Source organism: Panthera pardus, unplaced genomic scaffold (genome assembly GCF_024362965.1).
Source record: "Panthera pardus isolate Hobbes unplaced genomic scaffold, ASM2436296v1 HiC_scaffold_11, whole genome shotgun sequence".
In the NCBI taxonomy this organism is placed as follows: domain Eukaryota; kingdom Metazoa; phylum Chordata; class Mammalia; order Carnivora; family Felidae; genus Panthera; species Panthera pardus.
In genome coordinates this window covers 47,967,148-47,978,786 of record NW_026526666.1, presented here as the reverse complement: position 1 = coordinate 47,978,786, position 11,639 = coordinate 47,967,148, and the positions used below count along the sequence as shown (strand labels likewise).

General features: G+C 37.3%; 1 long non-coding RNA gene across 2 annotated transcripts in view; it reads left to right on the top strand.

Annotated features, from left to right (window-relative positions):
* Nucleotides 1-369: 369 nt before the first annotated feature.
* The window catches only part of LOC109266682 (uncharacterized), a 38,432-nt gene continuing 27,162 nt past the window's right edge, over nt 370-11,639 (top strand). For both annotated transcript variants that reach the window (XR_002079816.2, XR_008419141.1), the window contains exons 1-2: nt 370-437; nt 8,028-8,149. This is a non-coding gene — a long non-coding RNA (uncharacterized LOC109266682). The remainder of the gene's footprint in view (nt 438-8,027; nt 8,150-11,639) is intronic.

The window sequence follows — 11,639 nt, the reverse complement described above, 5'->3', positions numbered from 1 at the left end:
CCACCTAATGATGTAATTTGCATAATTCAATGGAAGATAGGCAGACTTCTTTAAGGATTCAGACTGTACTGTCACTGAGAATGAACATTTTTCCTTGGGTTATGTGTAGCTTTGTTCCAACAGACATTCCTTCTCCACTAAGTGGTAAGATTGCAAAGAAGATCCTACTTCTTAGAGAGTTCGCACATGAACTGCAGTGTTTTGTGAGACCTGTAGACTAAAGCTTCTTTTTTGATTTCTCCTTTACAGATTCTGTACAGGAGAAGGAAGATTCCTCCTTTACCAGATGGTAGAAGTGGGTGGAGAGTTAATAGGTGAACCTAGAAAAGGAAGGGGGTGATTTAGGAGACAGGCATAAATCTGAGGGTGGGGAACAAGACTAAAAACTAAAACAAAGGTTAGCAGCAGCTTTATATTGATGAAGTCCCTGAGGTTCAGTAAGTATTGCGATCTTTCATTATGGTCTGTTTCACTAAGACATAATTTCTTTTAATACTGTTTAACCAAAAATGTGTGTGTATTTTTTAATTGTTTCCAATAACTTCACAGAGAATCCAACAGAAAATGAAATAGAAAGAATGTGACTCAAACAGATATTCTGAAAATAAGCTAAAATGATCAAACTACTGTAGATTGTGGCTTATCTATTCCCAAACTAAAAACTTGCATCTATTGTTTTGTTTAAGCCATTTTTAACAAGACAGTCATTACTTACAACAGACGAGTTTCCAGACCAGATGTGTATAATGAGAACCCTTGAAAGTCACAAAGACTCCATAGAGCACAAGAAATCTATATTTACGTACTTGAATTAGAAAAAGTAAATCAATTACAAATGCCTCTACACTAATGTCTTGAATAACAGATAAGAAAGAACATTCAGTATTATTTTAAAGAGCTTAACGAAAGTAATTAGGATTATTAAATTTTTAAGTGAAAGACATTTGCCCTTCAGAGTTCACAATAAAGGCTGGCTTCTTTCAAACTATTCAATTTGATCCATTTTTACGTGAACAGTTGGGAAATGTTAAGATTAAAAAAAGTAAGAGTGACATATCTGAAACAGTTTAAAAAGAATTAACTGTAATAATGGGAAAACATGTAAAAAAATGAAATGGTAAACAAAATTGAAGAAAAGGACACCAAATATTAATTCATCTTTCTAGCTTCTAAACTGGATACAAGACACTGATTGATTAGTAATTATTAGGCCTTACTGTTTTAACAACAACAAAAACCTGATGAGTGTTTTCTAACTTTTTTGCTCACTGAAAGCCAACTAGATGTTGTGGCTTTAAAAAAAAATGAAGTGAGTTCTGGAAAATGGTAACTAACTGCTGAAAAACATTAGCCATAAATTGTATGACATTGCAGCTGTTAGGAAAGGTGGGGACAAAGGGCTGCAAACACTCTTTAAAAACTTTAATAAGTAAGCAGAATATGTGCCATGCCAGCTCATTTCCTTAATCTTGTCAGAGAAAAAGCTGCTGTGACAGTAACTGAAATTGTTGACTACCCTAGTATTTTGCAACAGCTTTGTTTTCAGATTCATCTCATAGATAAGAGTATTTTACATAATAGGGTATTTTAAACACACATGCAACTTAGAGTTTCATGAAAAAATCTCATTGTAGGGATGCCTGGGTGGCTCAGTCGTTTAACCGTCTGACTTCAGCTCAGGTCATGATCTTGCGGGTTTGTGAGTTCAAGCCCTGCATCGGGTTCTGTGCTGACAGCCCGGAGCCTGGAGCCTGCTTCGATTCTGTGTCTCCCTCTCTCTCTGCCCCTTCTCTGGTCACGCCTCTCTCTCTCTCAAAAATAAATAAGCATTAAAAAATTTTAATAAAAAAAGAATCTCAGGAAGATCATTCTATTACAAAGTTGGTTGAGCCTTATGTGATAGATATGATATCTTAAGGATCTGAAGAATTTTTTTCTAAGAGTTAGAGCATGTAAAAAGTTTGTTGAAAAAGTTGAGGAATTTAATTGTGCCATTTTAACTGCTCTTCTGAAGGTATTTTGGAATGTTTCAAAGAAACAAATGGGAAATTATAGCTTCCTGGTTGGGAGCTATATAAAAAGTATCATATTTTATCATCTTTAAGTTTTATTTAAGAATTGAGAGAAAATACAGATACAAGGTAATAGAACCTGACTCAAATGCAGTGAAGTTGAGTGATGACATTAATAGAAATTATTCTGACATTGAGAAGCATATAGTAACAATTTGTCAGGTGACACCAAAATTCAGTAAGAGGAAGAGATAAAGTTCAAATAAAAGTACTGAATAGGTTCTTTCATTGTTTGATATCCAATTAATGAAGAAGGATAAACTATGTGAACATACTGGGAAAGATGTTTGAGATGAAATACTGGTAATCATGAAAAAGACAGCATTTATAATACTCCATTACATCAACAGTAACTGGGAAATGATCTGTGGATTCAAAGAAAAGTAGAAATGCTTTGAAATCCTACAGCTCATAGGGAAAATAAACTGGATAGAATATTTCCAAATTTTACAGTAATCCTAAAAACTTAAATAACATGACCACTTTCATTGACAGTTTTCAAAAGATTCTTTTTCATAGATGAAGCCAAAAGAATTTGTCTAGCATTAAAAACAATGCAATCAGTCATGCTAGAGGAAATACTGAATTATCTCCCTATTCTCTCCAGAAGAAACACTAATTTAAAATTTTTCATTATACAAAGAAGTGATAAAAATATGCAGCCAAAAAACATAAATGAAATCCATTACTACAGAGGTGTGTCAGGCAGGTGATCAATGATGTGTGTTAATTTTTATGGACTTTGTGGTATTTGCCAGTCTTTTAAATTTTTTAAATTTATTGTGATTTCTTATTTACAATAAGATTACATACTAAACTTCATGCTTAATAATGTATCTATAATTTTGTATTCGTTTTTTTCTTTTTCTTTTTTTTTTAATGTTTTTTTTTTTTTTTTTTTTTAACGTTTATTTATTTTTGAGACAGAGAGAGATAGTGCATGAACGGGGGAGGGTCAGAGAGAGAGGGAGCCACAGAATCTGAAACAGGCTCCAGGCTCTGAGCTGTCCGCACAGAGCCCGACGCGGGGCTTGAACCCACGAACTGTGAGATCGTGACCTGAGCTGAAGTTGGACGCTTAGCCGACTGAGCCACCCAGGCGCCCCTGTATTAGTTTTTTTCAAAAGGGCTCCCCAAGTTATGCAAGTTCGAAGCTTGGAAAACCTGTCTCTGACCTTGCTTGTATGGCGGTGCTGAGGAAACCAAAGGAACAGGGAAGAGGCGGAAGTTGTTTGCTTTACATGGACCTCTTTGCTGGTGCTGAAGGAGAGGAGAGGCACTGATCCAACTATCCATTGTAGTGATTTGCAGCAACCCTCTGTGCTGAAAGCTTGGCTTCTGGAATCAGATTGGGTTTGTGGCTCTATCACCTAATGTCTGTGCAAACTTGAGCAACTCAGCTTTGTCTTTTTCTTCTGCAAATGAGGATAGTAATTTATCTCCTTATTCAGTTGTGAGGATCAAATACACCATGGAGCTCAATATATGTTAAGTGAAAGACAAACAATACATACAAACACCAGAATGCAGGATAGGTGAAAATTCAGCAAGGTGGAACTCTAGGAGAAACATGAACCAAAGAGAAAGGCATGATAAGAGGGCAGTGAGAAAAGATTTGGAGGAAGAATTGTTCTTAAATGAAGTCCCATATTTATGGAATTCTTCACTTCAAACTGAACTGCAGAACACTGACTTCTACTCTCTTGAAGCCTCTGAGATGAGGATGGGTGGTGAGTATGTAATTTATAAATTTCTGAGTCTGAGTCAAAATAAGTTTTGGTTCTTGAGTTCTTCACAACATAGCTATCCCCTTCATATGAATTCTCTCCTTGGGTGCCAGAATGACCACACAGTTATAATAAACCTCCTTCATCCCCAGAGGAAAAAGAGCCTTTCCTCCATATTCCCTCAGGCATTGGAGAGAACACTGGAAACCAGCCAGCAGTCTGGGGGCTACCCTGGGACCTTTTTAGAAATGGGATATAATTGCTTCAAAGTACACGACACTGGGAGCATATAGGGAGGGCACATGACTAGCCCAGTTATGGAGTGAATGTTTGTGTTTCACCATATTCATATGTTGAAATTGGAATCCTCAATGTGATGATATTTGGAGATGGGGCCTTTGGGAAGTAATTAAGTCATGAACGTAGAACCCTCACAATGGGATTGGTGCCCTGTAAGAAGAGACGGGAGAAAGCTTGCTTCCTCTGTCTACTCTTTGCTATGAGAGGGTATAGTGAGAAGGTAGTCATCTGCAAACCAGTAAGTGGCGTTCACTAGATACTTGATCTGCTGGCATTCTGGTCTTGGACTTCTCAGCCTCTCAAAACTGTGGGAAATATATTTGTGTTGTTCAAGAACCTGGTCTATGGTATCTTGTTACTGCAGCCTGGACTGACAAAAGTCTCTTTCTTGTCCAGAGCCTATATTAGGAAAGCAGTCCCCCCTACCTCCACCCCCACCCAAGGAGTGACCTGTCCTCAAACTACTCCCACCAACAATAATAACAAAATGACAACTAATGTGATCAAGACATGATTATGTGCCAACCCCAGGGTTAACTATTTTAGATTCGTCTTCTGGCTCCACAGATACTGCTCCCTCCTTTTCTCTGGGCAGCCTCCTCTGGCACAGAGTGAGAAAGTGGAAGGTTTATATGCCTTCCTGAGTTTTCCACTTGGACGATTTTCCTCAGCAGCGTATGCTCCTCTCAAAATGCCTACATCTCCTGAGCCGCTATCACCATTTTTGTTGGTGAATTTTTTGAACACTTACTATGTGCCAGGCACTGTTCTAAGTGTTTGAAGCACATGGGTGAACAACGACAACAACAACAAAACATTGCAAGTAAAGTTTTGATTTGGTATATATTTGGTAGATACTTTCTATGTATTTTTTTTTATCTTTGCCAAATTTATAACCTCCCACATTCACATCTGTTCTGGCTCGGTATTAAATTATACATTCATGTTATTTCTCATATTGCCTTTTAATGGAAACATGTCTAATCAGAATAAATACAGTTATAACTACTAGTAGCTTCTGTGTATAAGACATCAGATTTCAGGTATGAATATGCTTTAAATATTTCTTAGATTATATAACCATGTTACACAGACATGACATACTCTATGGTTCACTGGAGACTTGCTCTATTTAAGGTTCAACTAATGCTACTTGGAAGCATGCAATGATTCTGAATGTTATATTCTGTCTAATGCTCTGTTCTTACCAGTGACCATTACTTTCAGGTTAGTGGACTCTTGCCCTCCAGGCAAAAGTTAAAAAAAAAAAAAACTGTTGGTTTATACATTGCTCCAGGCTCATCCCAGAGAACTCTGGAAAATTGTAATTTTCTTAATCAGGTTAAAAAAAAAAACACGTAAGCAGAAATAGCATGGCGATGGTTAATTATAAAACCTATATTGCTATTAAAAATGTCTCCATCAGAGTTTCAGAAAGCAGGGCAAATAACTGAGAGAAAGAAAAACAGGACCATGAAATTAGCCAAGTGGACCTAACTTTGCAGTTGAGATAATCCTGCTAAGTTCCTTGCATTGTGGCTGTACTCGGTATAAGAAATAATTAGGATCTCACATGTGAAAACCTTTGCAGACTTTTGGAATCCACAGGGGACGTGGGCTGCAGAGCTATAGATCAGGGAAATGTGTACACATCTCATGTCTTGAACTCAGCAAAAGATTTGATAAAGTGCTTCCAGATTGTTGTCACTAAGCTGGAAAGCTGGAAAAATGTGAGTGGAATGGGGCGTAGTTAAGTGACTGCACAACCACACTTGCATAGACTATGTGACTATGGATGTTCAGTAAGTGTCTGTGGAGCTAAACTGAAATGAACTGATCTGTGCTCATCTGTGTGGAGCGCCACAGCGATGTATGCTGCGTCACGCTAACCCCCGTTCTGTTCCAGGTGTTGATCGCGGATGCGTGAGGGCTTCAGGGGCCACCTTGTAGACCACCTATCTTCAGTCATGTTGTTTTATCAAGGGCTTCTTAAATAGTTTCTGATAATTGAAAAAGCATTGGCATTGGACACAGAACTGTGTTTGATTATTTGTGCCCATTAATGACTAGTTTATAAATTGGGGCAAATTACTTAACCTATTTGTATTAGTTTTCCATTGCTGCATAACAGATGACCACAAACTTAGTGGCTTCCAACAACACATATTTATTATCACTTAGTTTTTGTGGGTCAGGAATGTGGGCATGGCATAGTTGATCCCCGGGTTAGGTGCCTTATTAGGCTGTAATAAAGGATTCAGCAAGGGCTGGGTTCTTATCAGATGCTTACCTGGAGAAGGGTTCATTGCCATGCTCCCTCAGGTTGTCATAAACTGTGTACAAATTATTTGTATCTATTTGTAGAAAGGGGCTCGGTATAAACCTCAGATAATTATAAGTGGGTGTTTTACCTACATGAATATTTGACATGACATTCAGAAGTCCTGTGGGATGTGGGTCAGTACTACATTACACAAGATTGTCCTGTGCATTTTTTGTCTCCACTCAAGAACAACAACAACAACAACAAAACATTGCAAGTGAAGTTAAATACCATTAAATACCATTAATTACCATTAGTGTCTCCTGTGCATTATGATAACCAGAAACACTCCACAATTTTGAAAACACCTCTTGTGGGTGATGCTGCCCTCTTGCAAGTCACTGGGTGAGAGGTTTGAAATATCATTTCTAACAAAAAAATGTGAATTTTGTGACAGAGATCCATATAAACACATTCACTAATTTATTTAACAAATTCTTATTGAGTACCTCCATGTGGAAGGCACTCTTCTAGATGTTGTCTGATTCATGCAGGGAACAAGACAGCATCTTTCCTTCTCTCATGGAACTAATGTAAAACAATAGAAGGGATCTTGAGAATGGGTATTGATCACTTTTCAAGTTTTATATTCTTGAAAATATAGAACTTATCAGTTACCTGAACTCTGTTTCTTTTTTTAATTTTAAATTAAAAAAAATTTTTTTTGAGAGAGAAAAAGCACACAAGGGTGGAGAGGGGCAGGGAGGGAGGAAGGGAGAGAGACAGAGAGAAAGAGAGAGAGAGAGAGAGAGAGAGAGAGAGAGAGAATCTTAAGCAGGCTCCAAACTCAATGCAGAGCCCAATGTGGGGCCAACCCCATGACACTGGGATCATGACCTGAGCTGAAATCAGGAGTTGGATGTTCAACCAGCTGAGTCACCCAGGTGCCTCTGAACTTTCTATTCTTTTACTCCTTGTTCAAAGTTCAATTAAGTTTATCAAACAATGTTCTATGCAGAACTGTTATGCCTACTATACAATATATTTCTTCAAAATATAGCCACACACTTCCTTTCCATGATCTTTTTCCTGTCTTTTGCCACATGAATTTTCTTTTCCAATCACTTGAACCACTGACTAGTCTGTGAACCACTCTTCAACTCTTCCACTTCTGTGGCCCCCTTTACACTATTATCATGGTCTGGAATGCTCTGTACTGTCTTCACATTTTCATCTGTCAAAATTGTATTCTTTTTTAGAGACCTTCCATGAAGTCTTTTTGATTCACCAAAACAAAGGTGATGGATAATGTATCCCACTTTTAAGTTACTATATTACCACTTTTAACAAGCCTTTGTTCTCTTGGGCTTGGATAGGGCCAGAGACATAAGGGAAGTGAATGCATATTTGCTTAAATAAAGGAAAGAAGAAAAGAAAAGAAAAGAAAAGAAAAGAAAAGAAAAGAAAAGAAAAGAAAAGAAAAGAAAAGAAAAAAGAAAAAAGAATTCTGACCTGTAGTATGGTTATTTGTACATTTGACTAATCAGATGTAATCCAACTTCATCCCATTTTTGGATCTCTCTTAGTTTTTTGATCTCTCTTAGTTTTTAGTTTCCCTCAGAGCCAAGTACAGTGTTGTATACTTATAGTTTATTCATTTCTCAGGAAACAACTGAATGCCTATAGTCTACTAGAAACTGTATAGGTGCTGGGGTTGAGCGCCTTGGTTCTGGAATTAGAGAAGCTGGGTTTAAGTGCTACACCTTCCACTTATTGACTGACAATAGGTAAGTTCCCGAGAATCTAAAGCTTTTTACTTCTTCATCTGTAAAATAATAACAGTGGTGACTGTGGTGGTGATGATGATGTTGATGATGACGGCTGATGTACTGTGTACTGGGCACTCTATCAGGAATTAGCATCAAAAACTAACATCTGGCATCAGACTGATCAGGGTTCACATCCCAGCTCCATTGCTTACTATTTGGGTGACCCTAAACAAATTAATTACTATCACTAAGCCTGAGTTTCTTCAATTGTCACTTGATTAAATGGAGATAAACATGCTAGTGCCTTCCATTGTTCACAGAATAAAATTCAAATTTTAAAAAATGTCCTAAAGCCCAGACCTACATGATCTGACTCCTATCTACCCATATAAACTCATTCTAACCTCTCATTTGCTTACTTTAAAGTGGTCTGTTTTCTATTTTTCAAAAAATCCAAGCACCTTTCCACTTGAGTCCTTTGCGGTGCCATATGACAGGCACATTGCCATGTTTATTCAAATTCACCTCTTCACAAAAGTCTTTACTGCCCACCTTATCTAAAGTAACCCTCTGTTCTGCATCTCCCTCATCATGTACTCATTCTCTCTGACTTATTTGTCAAAAACAATACATTATTTGTTATAATTACCTTATTAGCTTTTTTTTTTGGGGGGGGGGGTCCCATTGTTTGCTTGTTTATAGCTGATTTCCTCTACCAGAAAATAAGCTTCATCGAGGTGGGCCAGAGTGTGTGTTGTTTGCTAATCTAATTCTAGTGGCTGGCACAGTACTCAACCCAATTGGGTGCTCCGAAAATAGAGCTGTATGCATAAGTGAAAAAATAAGTACTTCATAGGTTGTTAAGAAGGTTAAATGTGCAGTGCCTGGAAGAAAATAAGTGATGAATTGGTATTGGTAGCATTATTGTTACCAAAGATACTGATATACAGATGGGCTTTTGTAAAGATTGCAAGCTAGATAAGAAGACATAGGTGAATAATAAGCCAAGTACTATAGACCAAGTACTGCACGAATGGGGCTTTTTGTGATATAGGCACATGCAGATATGCTCGGGAAATATTTGCTGAACTGTTGCTTTAATGTGAATGTTCTTAAAGAGCATGGCCTAAGAATAAGTGCAGCATGAGAATAGAGGGTGGAGTGAATACCAATCCTTCTAGTTAGTTTTAACATTTTGTAACTTTGGAGGTAACGGCCACCTATCCAAGGTAGAGTGATCCAGTATAGGCAAGGGCTGTGTTCTCTATGTGTTGACTTTATCAACTGCTCTGTCCTAGTTACTTAATATTTATCATATCCTGGTGTAGATTATGTTTATACTTTCACGACCTTTTCACTCCTCCTGCTGGCTATCGAACAGGTATTTATGAGGATTTATTTATGCCCATAATCTCCCCAAGGCATCTCTAACATTGCACATTAAATTCATTCAGGTGAAGTCATGTCCCTGCTATACAACTATAGCTTCAAGAAGTCCTCCAGCTTCCCCTTCTAACCTGTTTGCTGCTCCTACTTTTCTCCTATGTAGACATTTTGGGACTGCTACCTCCCTCTTTACTCTGCTTATGCCCTAAAATCACTCTCCCCAATTCTATAGATTATACATTTATCTTCAGAGAATGTTCTATATCTGCATAACTTCTCCCCTCATCAGCTGTTAGTAATTACAGGTTTATTCTTAGGAAACACATTTCCTCCCATTAGAAATTCTTCAGAGCACAGTTGTGGAGATAAGACTGACCTCTCCAATTTTATGATTAGAACCACAATGTTTCCATGTTGATAAATTATAGATAAAGCAAGGCAGTTTCTTTTCCCACCAGGATTTCTGCTAGGGAATACTAAAACTGCCAAACAGTAAGAGACAGACAACACGATCGTTTTTTCTTGGTTGATTTTTCACATCAGGGATATGCACTAGCAGAAGTTGAAATAAGAGCATTAATTTTATTTTAAATTAAGGAAATACAAAAAGCAAGATCTTAGTGTTATGTAGAAAAGATATCATTGTTAAGGATGGCTCTGATGGGTCATCTCTGAGTAATTTCAGTTTGTTGATTTTGTAGACACACAAGTTCAAAGATCAGATAACGCCCATCAAGTTTGATGAGACACTAATGATAGTAACCCTTCCGGCAATACTATCACTGAACTTATTAAGAGTAGCAAAGAGTCTGTCACTGAGCCTCTCTGAGGGCAGAGCAGACCCCTGGTAGGAAAACAGGGAGAGAAGGGACTGTGACTGGGTAGATGGATAATGATTACAGTTGGCTAACTTTTAGAAGGAACAAGATCAACAACAACACTTTGCCTCTTCAGATTATAAGGCAATAGATTTCCTGTGAGTAACATTTGCAGAGAATCTCTCTGCCCTAGAACTATAAAAAGAAGCTTAAAATGAAATGCCACAAAAATTAATGTGTGCTGCTAGAAGATATTTCAGGGTGGTAGTGGTCATTGTTATAAACAACAACAATAATAATAATTACAACAGTGTATGGGACAGAGAACATGTATATAATAGCAACATAAAAATAGACAATGTCAGAGAAAGTAAAGAGCTAATGATGATAGCTAAGAATTATTTAGCACCTAATGAATATTTTTATGCTTATTGTATCTATTCATACAATAAACTAAGAAGATAATAAGCAAATAGCAGAGTTGAAGTTTGAAATAAGAGCAGTTTGGCTTCAGGGCCTGTGTTCTTAACTTCTGTACTATATCATTCTGTTCCATTCTATATTACATAATATAACATGACATAACATAACATAACAACATAACAACGACATAACAACACAACATAACATAACATGGCTTCTCTTGCACCTTGTATTGTAGTTGTCTGTGGTCCTATTCATATGTGTATTTTTACCAGTAAACTCCATAAAAATGGGGACTGGGTCTGTGTAGTTTACCAGAGTTCCCAGAAGCTAGCCTAGTGCTAAGTACGTAAGTGCCAAAAAATATTTATTGAATGACCAGTGTCAACCAGCAAAACTGGGACAAATTAGGCACTTTTAGACTTAAATACTGAAGGAGGAAATGCATATTTACTTTGAGAAACTCAAATCCCCCTCATTTTCTACTATTGTGTGCCATAACATTAGAAAGTAAGATTAACAAGGACATTGCCAACGGCAGGCAGAAAGCGGTGGACTCAGATGAGAAAAAAGAGCGAAGAGTTTTCTCAAAGGCTTTTACTATGTGCCCATCAATTTCTGAAAAGGCTTGGGATATAGCTCTGCATGACAGAAGTTAAATTTAGGGGAAGGCTCCTTAAATCCTGAAAATGTGTTCCATTTTAATTACAATTTTATTTATAAGAGTATAATCAACTACACAGAGACATGAAGTAAAAATTCCTCTTGGATCTTAGTCCCCCATACTCTTCTGCTAAAGAAAAAGTTGTTCAGTCTAGATTAGAACAACAAACTTATTTATAGGCTTTCTGTCTAGGACACCACTGGAAGAAGCACATTAT